Source organism: Periplaneta americana, chromosome 1 (genome assembly GCF_040183065.1).
Source record: "Periplaneta americana isolate PAMFEO1 chromosome 1, P.americana_PAMFEO1_priV1, whole genome shotgun sequence".
In the NCBI taxonomy this organism is placed as follows: Eukaryota; Metazoa; Arthropoda; class Insecta; order Blattodea; family Blattidae; genus Periplaneta; species Periplaneta americana.
The window spans coordinates 1,604,516-1,619,552 of record NC_091117.1 but is presented as its reverse complement, the minus strand read 5'-3'; the positions used below and the strand labels follow the sequence as shown (position 1 = coordinate 1,619,552).

The window sequence follows — 15,037 nt, the reverse complement described above, 5'->3', positions numbered from 1 at the left end:
TTTAAATTTTATTAATGCAATTACACTACATTTGAGAGAAATATATGTTACTTTTTATGCATTCCAACTAATTTATATTGTTGAAACGCTTCGCAACTGTATATACTAAACTGTGGTATAATGTTAGTATAGTTTTTCCTTTTTCACAGTATATGTTTATTTCAAGGCTCATTTTCCGCAAGTTTAGTTTTTCCACATTAATCGAACCTTTTCTCAGCTTCTGTTTGATCTAGATGAAATTTTCAGAAATAGTTTATGTTGATGTTTTACATACACCAAATCTTTCTCTTTTTTTTCATTTGTTACATTTTGTAGATGTTACAGGGAGTTATGTGCTGAAATTCGTTGAAAAAAGTACGTCAATGATAAAAAAAATTGTTTCTCAGTAAGGGAATAAATTAAATTAAATTAATTGTTCCAGCATGAAGTCTAGTTACGTTTTCATGAGCTGCAAAAGTTCAGCTGTCTAGCTTTAACAGTTTTCCAGTATGTAACAGGTAATTTAAAGTTGTGAATGTAAGCAATTCCTTGTCCCTTTAATATTTCAGTATATTATTCTTAGTAAGGTTATAAAATAAAAGTGTTTGAATAATTTAAAACCAACAAAAAATTATAAAGCGCAAATGCCTTGCCAATTGCATTTAGATTGTTATATAATTGAATCGGGAATTGCAGAGACAGCATATGTCAATACGCCACACATGGTGACACGTGCTGATTCAATTAACCTTCAGGAGAAGACCTTGCCATGTTTCCTGAAGTCTTCGGGAAACGATATAAATTCCTCTGGAGAATATTGTTGAACGCTTCTGTACGTAGTAATACTTCAGATGACAAATGAGGAGCTATCGCTTACATCTCTGCTTCAATGCGAGACCTTGAAGTTTCGCAGAATAGTAGTTTACTTATTTTATTTATTTATTCATTTGTTGTTGAACGTAACAGGCAAAGCCCAATTGCTATGTTCACGACTAACAAATTAATTTATAAAACATAAACAAGGAAAAGGAAAGATACACTTATTAAAAACTGAAACAAAATAGAAATAAGAGAAAAAAAAGAGAAATTAAAATAAGGTGTTGAAAGTAGCTTCAAATTAACTAACAACAATATTCTGTAAAATATGATAACAAATAATTCTGTATCTAGAGAAATTCATATTGAAAATATCAACATTCGGATGAGGATGTAATTTATTGTATAACTGTAACATTTGGAAAACCGGGGAATTTTTGTGGGATTCAGTATTTGTCCTTGGTATGTAAAACAAATTTCTAAATTTCGTCTTAAGCTTAGGTGCATAAAATGTTATATAATAAAATAAACCAACACAGTCCAACTTATTGTTAATAATTTTATAAAGAAAGTTTAAAGATTGACAATTTCGTCGAATTTGCAAACTAGTAAAATGGAAATGTTGAAGCATTGTGGCATAACTCTCATAGGTAGGATAATCATTATGAAGTCTGCAATATAACCATTTTAGAAATTTATTTTGAATTTTTTCTAGTAACAGAATATATTTGTTAGGAACTGGGTTGCAGATAACAGCAGCATACTCTAATTTAGATCGAACAACTGAATTATACAAAAGTATTATAGTTTTGACTTTAAATTTACAAGAATTTCTCATAACAAAAGCTAAACTTTTATAGGACAAATTTATAATATTATTAATATGACTATGAAATGTAAATTTACTCCTAAATAACATACCTGCACTATGGTAAGATTCTGAATCACCCTGTATGTGCACAGAAAAGTTTCGTGCTCGAAAAAACATATTTAAATGAAAACTGACATCCCTTCTATGAGCAACAGTGATCTGTGTTGTTCAAATTGCTCCTTGTGGCTGGGCTTTCTTGTGTTCTGATCTTCGTTGTTTCGAATCGTTACGGATTTGGTGGAGGAGAGCGAACTGTGAAAGTCCACAGACCGCTAATAGAATGACGACCATTACAATATCATGTTGAACGTCCAGTCTTTCACTTTGAACATGCCATAGCCTATGTCGCGTCATTCTTAGGTCTGGGGAAAAGTATATACCTGGTTAGGACCCACGTCCTTTGTACCACTGGCTGTGGCAGCAGACCGGACGGCGTGCATCGTCCAATCCTCAGATCGATGAGGAGTTCATTACAGTCGTAATAAAAGCGGGCGGGCAGGCCAGTTGTAATGTGCGAAAAAGGAACCATCACTTTCACTGGCCCGTCGTGATTGGCGCACGTGCTGTGTCGTGATGCAGGCACAGTTACATATGTAATGCGTATAACAACTCGATCGCCGTGCATGTCGTGCTCTTTCGATAATGAACCAAAGTTTTGTCGTCCGCATCCAGTTCTGGCATAGAACTATGTGTTTCTACTCACTAGATACGGGGGGGGGGGTTACTTGGGAATTTACCGTCAAATAAAAATGCAACACACTCTTATTTTTACATTTCCCTCGTTCTCCTTGCGTTTTTCTTGTCCTCGTCTTCCCCATGTTCTCCTTATCTTTCCTTTCTCCTTATCTTCCCCTTGTTCTCCTTATCTTCCCCTTGTTCTCCTTATCTTCACCTTTTTCTCCTTATCTTCCCCTTGTTCTCAATATATTCCCCTTGTTCTCCCTATATTCCCCTTGTTCTCCTTATCTTCACCTTTTTCTCCTTATCTTCCCCATGTTCTCCTTATCTTCCCCTTGTTCTCCTTATCTTCCCCTTTTTCTCCTTATCTTCCCCTTGTTCTCCCTATATTCCCCTTGTTCTCCTTATCTTCCCCTCGTTCTCCTTATCTTCCCCTTGTTCTCAATATATTCCCCTTGTTCTCCCTATATTCCCCTTGTTCTCCTTATCTTCCCATTGTTTTCCTTATCTTCCCCTTGTTCTCAATATATTCTCCTTGTTCTCCCTATATTCCCCTTGTTCTCCTTATCTTCGCCTTGTTCTCCTTATCTTCACCTTTTTCTCCTTGTCTTCCCCTTGTTCTCCCTATATTCCCCTTGTTCTCCTTATCTTCCCCTTGTTCTCCTTATCTTCCCCTTGTTCTCCTTATCTTCCCCTTTTTCTCCTTATCTTCCCCTTGTTCTCCCTATATTCCCCTTGTTCTCCTTATCTTCCCCTTTTTCTCCTTATCTTCCCCTTGTTCTCAATATATTCCCCTTGTTCTCAATATATTCCCCTTGTTCTCCCTATATTCCCCTTGTTCTCCTTATCTTCACCTTGTTCTCCTTATCTTCCCCATGTTCTCCATATATTCCCCTTGTTCTCCTTATCTTCCCCTTGTTCTCCTTATCTTCGCCTTTTTCTCCTTATCTTCCCCTTGTTCTCAATATATTCCCCTTGTTCTCAATATATTCCCCTTGTTCTCCCTATATTCCCCTTGTTCTCCTTATCTTCACCTTTTTCTCCTTGTCTTCCCCTTGTTCTCCCTATATTCCCCTTGTTCTCCTTATCTTCACCTTTTTCTCCTTGTCTTCCCCTTGTTCTCCTTGTCTTTCTCTCTTTCCGTTGTCTCCTGGTTCTCCATGTCTTCTCCTTGTTCTTCTTGTCTTCCGCTTGTTCTCCTTGTCTTCGCCTTTTCTTCTTGTCTCCCCATGTTCTCCTTGTATTTCCCTCGTTCTTCTTGCCTTCCCCTCATTCTCCTTGTTTTCCTTGTCTTTCTCTTGTTCTTCTTGTTTCCCCTTGTTCTCCTTCTATCGCCCCTTATTTCCTTGTCTTCCTCATCTTCCCTTTGTCCTCCTTGTACGCTCCTTTTCTTCCCCTTGTGCTAATAAAACCTTTCAGAGTTTCTCATATGCATCAAGTTATTTTATCATTAATATAAAAATCATGTGAAAGTGTTGCTATGACGATACAAAGCAGCAGCAGCAGGCAGGTCGGTGTTGTTGTTAAGCGCTCGTCCAGCATATCGGTCGATACACGCAGACGTGTGAGCGGGGCATAATTTTTACAAGTTTTTTTTTTCCTGTCTTACAGCCAAATGAAAGTTAAACAAAGCTGTTATCGCGGGTCGTAAAACGTGACTCTAAAAGTTAATTTAATTTCATGCATTGGATGGCTCCCAGATCTGCTGCGTTGTCATGGGCTGCTAACTCCGCTCTAAATGCTATCGCGCATTAACATATGCAGCTTCATTCCTTGTGACGCAAGCGCATCACGTGGGCGTGTTATTTAATGTTAATGTTCCCTACAAGTTGGGGACACTACTTGACTCATCCCATCTGACCCTATTTTTGTTTACCCGAAGATCTGGTCTTATACCTCTTGTTAAATTATAATGTCGATTTTAAAAATTTAGAAAAAGGTAAATGGATTCTTCTTCCGAGGAATATTTTGATTTGGAAAGCAATCACGATGACTGATACCGTGTAGCTTCCTTGAAAATGTCTCTCTCTCTTCGAATCAAAGAGCAGTGTTGCCAAAATGTCTAGTAATTCACAAAATGATCAACTTTTGACTTGCGCGAAATATGCAAGCTTAAGAATATATTTCGAAATGAGTACAGCACGCATATTTATTCTGTAACTTACCTGCAGAAGCTTGGTAATAAAAGTTGTTGACCAATTGAACAATAAAAATGAAAGAATATTGAGGGTTCAAGTCCAGGCTCGGATTCATAAATCCGGCACCTTCGATCTCGTAAATCTTAGGTAAACTAATAAATCAAGTTTAAGGACTGGTAACTAACAAAATTAATAATTGCCTCGTGTTTCATATGTTCATAATGTCAACTTGAAGTACTTCGCTTTCATAACAAGGCAACACGTGCGTGGCATTTGTTTCTCTGCTCGGTGGTTCTGGGTTGTGAACCGCGGTGTTATTAAGTTTATATCTAGGTTCATTAGCCATCAAGATGGCGTTTGTTCTATAACATATTTTTAAGTTTTGTGAGGGTTTTATTTTTCAATGCAGATCATATCCGCACTATGCTTGTAAAGAAACGCAATCAAGGAAAATGATTCCCTACAAGTCAAAAATTGACAATTCGCCATGTTTTTAAAACAATAGTGAAGAATAACCCTAGTTTGAGAGGAATTTCCTCATACTGTATGGGCTATTCCATCTCAAATGGACCGAAATATAGAGAAAATTGACCTTGCACTTTTTAAATACAATGAAACTTTTTTTGTACGTAGAGTACTGTGATACAATGCTTTGTGCAAAGTTTGAGGCATCAGAACTTCATAGTGTTTAAATTTAAAATATTTAAATTTATCGTATTTTCATAAAATTAGCAACTTTAAACTGTTGTGGCTCCGAAACCCTTTCACCCAATGATCAAAATCATGGTTTATTTTGATGCTGAGAAATTAAAGTCTATATTGACATATAAACAGATTTTCTTACTTTTTATGGAAATACCTACGAAAAAAATATTTTAAAAATATATGGTTAGATTCCGCATTCAAAGTACAAATAAACACATATTTTTTACTGGTACACCGTTGATAAGAAAGTATTGAAAATATCAAATAAAGAAAATAAATAGTACGCGCGTGAAGTAACCAGCTGACTGTGAGGCGGGAGCTAGCCGAGACAAGCAAGGCCAGGAGACAAACACGTGATGTTTCGTCTAGTAGCGCATAGCTGGGCTAGCTTTATCACAAGTTTTCATAAACATAGGAGTAAAATGACGCCCAGCGCTCGCTTATCTTCATCTCTCGGCCAGTGCGAGCGGTACTGCGCCGTTCAAGTCTAGGCGTGTGAAAATAATTTATTTAATACCCTCGAAACTTATTGCCGTGACACTAAGCAAACAATGCCGAATCCCTCTTAATAATGCAACGTTTTTTTTTTTTTTTCAATATTTTTTTACATTTTTACAAATGGGCAAAAAGCCTAAAAGTAAGTAAAATCAGATTATCTGTCTCTCTGTGTACAATAAAAATAAGGATTACTTCTTATCATAACCTACCAAATGTCAGCTTCAAAATAAGCTCTCGTTCAATGTTCTGCAGTAAATGGTTCCAGAGTTCTGAGCGCTGAAAGAGGCTTGTTTTTATAAAATACGCTAAATTTGTCGCTTAACAATACGAAAACCGTTTGACTTTCGATAATATATTTTTGAAAATGCACTCTCCTCAGCACCTTGTATAAATAGGGAAAAAATTAGGGTATAAAAAATGCGAGGTTTTTTTACTGATCGATTTCATATGGAATAGCCCGTATGCACATTACAAGCAGATAAATACTAAAGAAACACAAATACATCACCACGCAAAGCAAAACCGTTATCAAAGATGATTTTAACTCAAGTAGATTAATAAAATTCATGGAAACGGCAATTCCACTAAAAGCACGTAATTTTGTATTCGGAAAATTAATTTCCGATAATTGAAAAAGTTACGCCTGCTGCTAATGCTGATCTTTATCTACTGCTTCAAACGAACAACGTTGTATAAATTTTATTGCTGAGAGAAACTCTAAAACTGGAACTGAAAATAGCTGTTCGATGCAACGCAATGACTGAGAAATTATCTTCAGTCTATAGAAAGCAGCACGTAAATGGACGGATAATAATTTATCTGTTTGGCAACACAGAACTGCAAAAGATGCAAACATAGAATCCTGCTGGGACAGGAAAGCGTATCATTGTATGTCATACAGATACAGAGAAGCGAATTTTAGGTTTTCGGATCAAAAACGGAAGATCACCACGGGAAAATGATAGTCAAGCTTGCAGGAATGTCGTGGTTGTCATGGATACTGCTAACTACGTTTGCAAAAAAGTTGACGATCAGTAACTGGAACCAATTAAAACTGAAGACAAGTTAAGAGTAAAAATATTTCTACTTATCTGATTGTTAGATGAAATAGTATATGACAAACACTGGCTGTAGAAATAGGGACTTAACATTGCCATAAGGAACCTCTGTATAAAAATGTTTAGAAATTATCAGATTTTTGCAAATATTTGTAAAACAAGAGAACATCCTGTTCCATGCTAGAGCTATGTGTTATTTCATTGAGTGTCTTGTCGAAGCGGAATATTATTCCAGAGTTTCAAAACCCACCACAAGGAGCAATAATTTGAAAGTATGGGACATTTCTGAGAATCTGAGCTTCGATTTAATTTTTGCTTATCATCACTTACGTAACAAAGAGTCCTTGTGTTATACATACAGGTGAATCAAGATCAGGAACCATATAAATATCTTCCACATGCTTGATTTTCGATTACTATAGGTGTTACCAGTATTTGTAAGACCAAATTAATAATCTACCAGTGACACATCTGATTCTAGCCCTCAGCTATCTCAAAAGTCGCCATTTTGGATGCAACTTTGAAATTTTAAATGCAAAAGGGGTCATGTTTGTACTCAAAATCATCTGAAATTTTCTGAAAAAATCAATGGTGCAATCCGTTTTGAGATATCTCTAATCGGTTTCAAGTTATTTGCAGATAACTGTCATAATGACACAAACATTAGTCACTGCATCTACAGATATTTTGTAACATGGTACAGTACTAAGGAGGCTTTGGAAAAGGTATTTTTATGCATTTCTGGTAATTAACTTTTCCTGCTTTACTGCGGCTTTTGAGATAGCTGAGGGCTAGACTCGACTGTATCACTGGTAGAGCATTTGGTCTTACAAATACTGGTAACACCTATAGCAATCGAAAATCAAGCATGTGGAAGATATTTATGTGGTTCCAGGTGTTTATTCACCCTGTATGTGTACTATTATATATCGATGGTTCCTATCTGACGATCTCGACCTGGTCGACTGCCATACTGAATCATATGGTTCGAGACTGAACTGGTTCGTCAACCGTCCCGACTAACAATATACAAGGCAGTGGTAGTGCTGTTCTCAGTTCTCTGCACATTACCCTAAAAGATCACCATTGGTTGGATTGATACGGATGATTTTCAGGATACACATTATTCACCAGGAAGCAAATGCCTGCTTGTGAGGGAAAGTTGAAGGCAGGCAAGCGATACCGTGCGTAAGCTCACTCACGAAGGAAAACAGTTATGGGCAGGCCTGAATGAGGTTTTGCCTGTCTCTGTTGCCTACAGGGTATTCGAAGCTGGGACAGCTGACACAATGATAATAATAATAATAATAATAATAATAATAATACTTTACCATTGTTACAGCATGTGTTTTATATTTTTACCACTAGACATTGCACTAATTTTCTGTTTGTAGAAGTACCTCTGTTCTCCTTTTCTTTCGATAAAACCAGGGAGTTTGTCCAGACTGATGATTTAGTAGGCAGTATTAGCATTTGTATAGTTTAATATGACGAATTTATGCAAATTTGCCCTAGAAAATCCTACAGGAAAAGACGAGAACCATCAGAAAGCGATTATAAGAAGTTACATATTATATTTTACAAATAAAAAATGTTATATGATTAATTTTTGTAATGGACTATGCAATGCTGATTTTGAGGTAACTGGAATTCTATCTGTTAGTTGATTTTTGTTATTGTTATTTAAAATGGTATATTTTTAGTAGAATGATTCTATGATGTATTTATAATACATTTAATATACGTGAAAAATTCCGTGTGCGTACAATATTTTAAATTACATGTAAATTTAATGGCTAACATTTTGGGCCCTTCTGATTTTGACTTTACTTCACTTTTCATGTTCCCCCCCCCCCCCGCTCTAAACTTCCACCTCAACTTTTATATTCTGGATAGATTTTTCGTTATCACTTCTTGCGGCAGGAGTTTGCGACTTGTTTAATAATGCCGGGTATTTTTAGTAGGTTAACAAACAACAGTTGTTCTCCTTCTCTCTTCTACACTTCACACTTCGTCGTAAGTGTCAATTTTCTTGTTAAATTAACCGCATTTTGAGGACAATCAACTTTCCCATCAAGAAATTAACATAAATGCATGGAAGGCGAAAACCAACGAGTTTTCGTGGATAAACCCGAAGTACTATCGATAATCGATATAGTCTAATAATATTCTTGATAGTTTATATTACCGTCTCGTAGTAAATACTAAATAGTAGTAGGATCAGGTTTATGCATACAAAACGAAGTACATACTTCTACTTCAAGTATCTTCTACAGTCAAGGCAGAAGGTAATACTACAACTTTATACATACCACCCTAGATCATATATGTAACAGATATGTCGGGCTTATAGGCTTTGAGGTTAACAACTTTTGTCAGGTTTACTACGCTGCCATCTAGTTGTTACATAAGGAGTCACGTCATAATTCCATTTGAATTGCATTAGCGACTGTGCTGCCATCTCGTGTTCGTTTACGGCGGACGGGTGGCGATCCTGGAGGTCGTTCTCTTCAAAGTGCTGCCGATTTTAACGTAGCGAGGAGTTGTCTGTTACATATATGATCTAGGATACCACTCATTATTAGGCTTAGGACTCATTATGTTGTCCCGGAGCAAACATGCGTGAATAGAACATCTCAAGAGCGGTAAAGACTGGAAATCATCTGAATTAATCGAACAGAGTTCAGCAATAAAATCTGTGAAGGCAGAATGTCGCAACCAACAATAATTTTTTATTGAATTACTAAATCAACAGTTGGTACGATTTACGCGCCAGTTCCCCCCGAGTAAGGCAACAATCGCCGCAGATTGTCTCTGAAGAATCGACTTACAACAATGGTCGATATTTCAATTAGCGTAATAATCGATAGTGTTCTCATATATGGAGGTGTGTTCCCGCCCTCTCTGTATCCTGTGGCATGTCTGTTTACATTGTGCATGGGTAGCACTCAGTTGTGTATCTTTGTGTTAATTTACATTCACTGTCAATGTCAACTCTACATCATGGCAGAAACATCCGACACACAACCACACGCAGCGTTGCAAGATCTCCACACACATAACAATGTTCAAGCAGGTATGAATCCATAAAAATGTCTAAACCTCAAACTGAATAATTTAGAGTTTAAATGCCGAAATATTTGTTTTATGTTAGTCCTAACAAAGCCATAGAATTTGCATTTATGCTGCTTCGAACCTCTAGTGTGGATTTCACACCAGCAGCAAGCACGAATCTCATCTAAAGGACAGTTCCATACAAAATTTAAGTTAACATCGTACGAGTAATCTAAGACTTGACATACTCTGAAACAGAAAAGAATGTTGTTACTTCTGATTGATTACCCATTCCACGCTACGTGTACCTATTCTTTTCTGCTGCAGAATATGACGAAAATTCTTTAATAGAGAAGTTCAAATCACATTTCTCGTTGCTTCTCTCCATCATTCTAAAGGGGTTTAATCGAATTTCTGATGTACCTGAAGCTGCAGCATGATTCATTGTTGAGGACTGTGCTGAATATGGCTACAGCAAGTTTCATGGAACTCTGAAGATGAAAGCACATTAGTAATGTAGTAACATGAACCCGTGTTTACTTTTAGTTTTGGTGTTAGTAGAATATACTGTTTATCATTCTTTTCTGTCAGTTGAATAATCAAAATTCAGCGTAATTTTATTTAATAAATTTTTATACCTAAGCAAAGTACAAAAACAAATCTGCCTAAGAAATATGTTGTACCTAAAATCATAATTAATACCTCTAGTACTTATTGTGGCAGGCATTTCAGAGAAGGAATAGATCAGTTCTTGCTGACACATATTCTTCTTTGAAACATGTGGCCTTCAAATTAATTGCATTTGTGTTGGCCTATGTATAATAAAGTAGGTGATATCCTTCAAGACATTATCTAACTGAAATCCTTACTCAGCTACATGTCTCTTCAGCAATTGCATGCACACTAAAGCTTTCCAAACAACATTAATGATAGATTGTAATAGTGAAGAACTCCATAGCGTTTCAAGATTCTTTTTGAGTTTTAAATGGACGCTTGTATAAGGAATTGTGACGATACGAGATATTTATTCAAACCAATTTTTTTCCAAAGTTATGTTTTTGTTTTTCAATTCCAATTACGTTTTTTTCTCAGGAAAAATTGTCATAGTAATTATATAAAAACTGCAAAATAAAAAGTACGATATTTGTAAACGTAGTTTATTTCCCAAGATTTCAACATCGCATGATTTCCCAGACACATTTCGTTGAAGTTCAAAGTATGGTCAACATTTTCAGATATAATATTTAGACCTACTACTTCAAGTATCTTGCATATTTTAGATTTTACGAATTTTTTGCAATTCATTTTGATTAATTTTCAGAAAAGTCTATGATATAATACGAAACATTTATTTTCAGTCAATGACTTTACTTTCTATAAATGTGAGGTGCGAGTCCTTACATTACATAATTTTAATATTGTATGAACGTTTTCGTCGGATTGTATCTGATGATGTTGGTATGAAACCGACGAAAACGTTCATACAGTATTAAAATTATGGAATGTAAGGTCTCGCACCTCACATTTATAGAAAGTAAAGTCATTGACTGAAAATAAATATTTCGTATTTACGAATTTTGTTTTATCGACACTCTGCACTTAATATTCGCACGTTTGTTCTATAAATTTGCCGGCCAAGTTTAGTAACACTGCAATGTAGGCAGTTTAATCGTTTTATACCTGTCCTGTTAAATTCATTAAACATTTAACTACCAAATATATTTATGTAACAGTCGATTGAAATGCAGTTTATTAATCATTTTACGCGATGCACAATAAATCGCCATCTTTAAAGATCAGTTTCTTCAACGTGCTTATTTCCATAGATACATGCTATTTCTTCTAATCGCTAAAATAGGCCTATAACCTTTACTCCTGTCTGCTGGTACGTATGTGCTATATTGGCTGGAACCACTACGTTGTTCCAAACTTGTGAAACTAATATTTTCTTGTAAATATACAAATCCGTGTTTGTTTACTTTGTTTTCATGTTCAGATCGCTTAACTTTACATACAGACAGGCAGCATTGTGAGTAGGAGGGATTCCTGCTATGAAGCAGCAATAAGTACTAAGTGATTGATATGACAGTATATTCTGTTACAAGCCTTGGTTTCTTTGCAGTGCTCGTGACGGGTTATTTCTAAGCATTCGGACTAGAGACAGGGAACGTGAATTCAGTGAAGTGGCACTCCCTCACGTGCTTGTAAAGTTAAATAGTTGTTTATGTATTTCACGCTAATCTACCAAAGCCATGTCTGCCAACTGAGTGTCGCTTCTCTTTCCCCGGTAGGAAGAGAACCCTTACTGTAACATGGGAGCTGTGCGCATGTCGGTCACCTGGCAGTCTCACTGTTGCTAGCAATGCTACACGCAAGCCAGTTTAAAGTCATTCAAAACGACGTAAGAATCTTAACTAAAGGATGCGGCAAAACATCCTCCCTAATTTAAAGTTTAAATAAAAAACAGAAGGATCGAAATAATGAAACTTTATTAATATGAATGGTATCTTAACAGTGGGAATTTTTCATTTTTTGAATAGTGTCCTTCACTATCAATGCATTGTTCAATGCGACTTCGGAAATTCTGCATCACTCTAACTAGCATTTCTTGAGGAATAAGACCAATTTCTTCCTGTATTGCATGTCTTAGGTCTGGCATAGTCCTCGGCCGATGTTTGAACACCTCAGCCTTAAGTTTCCCCATAGAAAAAAATCGCAAGGTGAAAATCTGCTTCATCACTAAAAAGAAACAACATCTTCAGCATCTGCATTACACATTTTCACTTACCGGGATGCGTGAATCATCAAAATTTCCGATATTGGAGTGGACAGAACCTTCGTGAACTTCATGAAAAACCTTTTATAACGACCGTGCTATTGAATGGTGCGGGGTTGCAAGAGTCGGGATACTGGTCCTTAGTTTTTTGAAGAGGATGGTGCTACTGTGACAGTGAACTCTCAGCGGTACACTTTTATGATCAACAATTTTTCGGCACCAAGACTCAATGCGCTGCAGATTGACCAGGTATGGTTTCAGCAGGACGGAGCCACCTCTCACACGGCTCAGATTTCTCTCCAAGTCCTGAGACAGATGTTTCCTGGACGCTTAATTCCTTTACGTGGCGACGTCCCCTGGCCAGGACGATCACCAGACCTTGCACCCTGCGATTTTTTCTATGGGGGACATCTTAAGGCTGAAGTGTTCAAACATCGGCCGAGGACTTTGCCAGACCCAATAAATGCAATAGAGAAAGAAATTGGTCTTATTCCTCAAGAAATGCTGGTTAGAGTGATGCAGAATTTCCGAAGTCGCATTAAACAATGCATTGATAGTGAAGGACACCACTTGAGAGACACGTTATTCAAAAAATGAAAAATTCCCACTGTTAAGACACCATTCATATTAATAAAGTTTCATTATTTTGATCCATCTGTTTTTATTTAAACTTTAAATTAGGGAGGATGTTTTGCCGCACCCTTTATTATTTCTGGTTTAATAATTTTGACTGGCGGGTATAGATTATTGTGTATGACTTCTGTATTTAATTGCATTTTAATTTCCATTAGATTGGTTGCTGATATTAAGTTTAATTTTAACGCTATCGTGACGTCATTGATCGCAGAGCCAATCAGAATCTGGATCCGTAAGTTTTTGTAATAAGCTATTCGTAAGCAGATAACGTTATGGCATCTCGTGGGGTGCTACTCTTTCTTCTGCAAGCGCTAGCATCAACGAAATGTCTTCTGGACCTTCTAACTCTGCACATAAAGGCACAATTTGTGGAATGACTTCAATTCTCTTACTAACGAGAAATATGTAAGATGATGACGACGTAACAATAAACAAATGAGCGAGAGAAACACATGAGAGCAACAAATAAATTTGCCGAACACAGAAATGTTATTGCGAAAGCTGTTTTTAGTTTAATACACGTATTAGGTTGGTGCATAAGTTTATTTCATAATTATTGTTGTCGACATGCTGGCTAGAATTGACGCCCTGTACACGTTCAATGTCCTCCACACTTGTGCTTCGCCACTCACTGCCCTTCTGCCGCAGCACACTCCAGGTCTCTATACATTTTCGGTGCCACTCGCAGATTGTTGGCCGTGATGGCGGATCTTTTCCGTATTGAGTTCGGATGTGATGTACACCTGTCTATCTGATCGTGTGTCGATATACCAGGATACACATTGTGCCATCTCTTGAGGTGTCCACTCTCTTTCACCCTAAGATGTTAGGTTTCACCAAAATTCACACCTGCAACCATAAAACTCATTTCAACATTCCAACCAAATTCCCATGAAAAGTGATTAACATTCAGAAACCCAACCCGCATCCTGATATCATGTCTCAGTAATTTGTTATTTACTTCTGAAGTTGTAAAGGTTTCATCTGGACACACTGTATTACAACATATTTAACAAAAGCACGAAGAATTTACAATTTAAATCATGACATACTGTATTACAACATATTTAACAAAAGCACGAAGAATTTACAATTTAAATCATGACACACTGTATTACAACATATTTAACAAAAGCACGAAGAATTTACCATTTAAATCATGACACACTGTATTACAACATATTTAACAAAAGCACGAAGAATTTACCATTTAAATCATGACACACTGTATTACAACATATTTAACAAAAGCACGAAGAATTTACCATTTAAATCATGACACACTGTATTACAACATATTTAACAAAAGCACGAAGAATTAACAATTTAAATCATGACACACTGTATTACAACATATTATTTAACAAAAACACGAAGAATTTACAATTTAAATCATGACACACTCTATTACAACATATTTAACAAAAGCACGAAGAATTTACCATTTAAATCATGACACACTGTATTACAACATATTTAACAAAAGCACGAAGAATTTACCATTTAAATCATGACACACTGTATTACAACATATTTAACAAAAGCACGAAGAATTTACCATTTAAATCATGACACACTGTATTACAACATATTTAACAAAAGCACGAAGAATTTACCATTTAAATCATGACACACTCTATTACAACATATTTAACAAAAGCACGAAGAATTTACCATTTAAATCATGACACACTGTATTACAACATATTTAACAAAAGCACGAAGAATTTACCATTTAAATCATGACACACTGTATTACAACATATTTAACAAAAGCACGAAGAATTAACAATTTAAATCATGACACACTGTATTACAACATATTATT

At 36.1% G+C, this 15,037-nt stretch overlaps 1 protein-coding gene across 1 annotated transcript in view; it reads left to right on the top strand.

The window, feature by feature from the left end:
• rsh (radish) overlaps positions 1-15,037 on the top strand; it is a 370,766-nt gene that overhangs the window by 322,216 nt on the left and 33,513 nt on the right. The window lies entirely within an intron of this gene.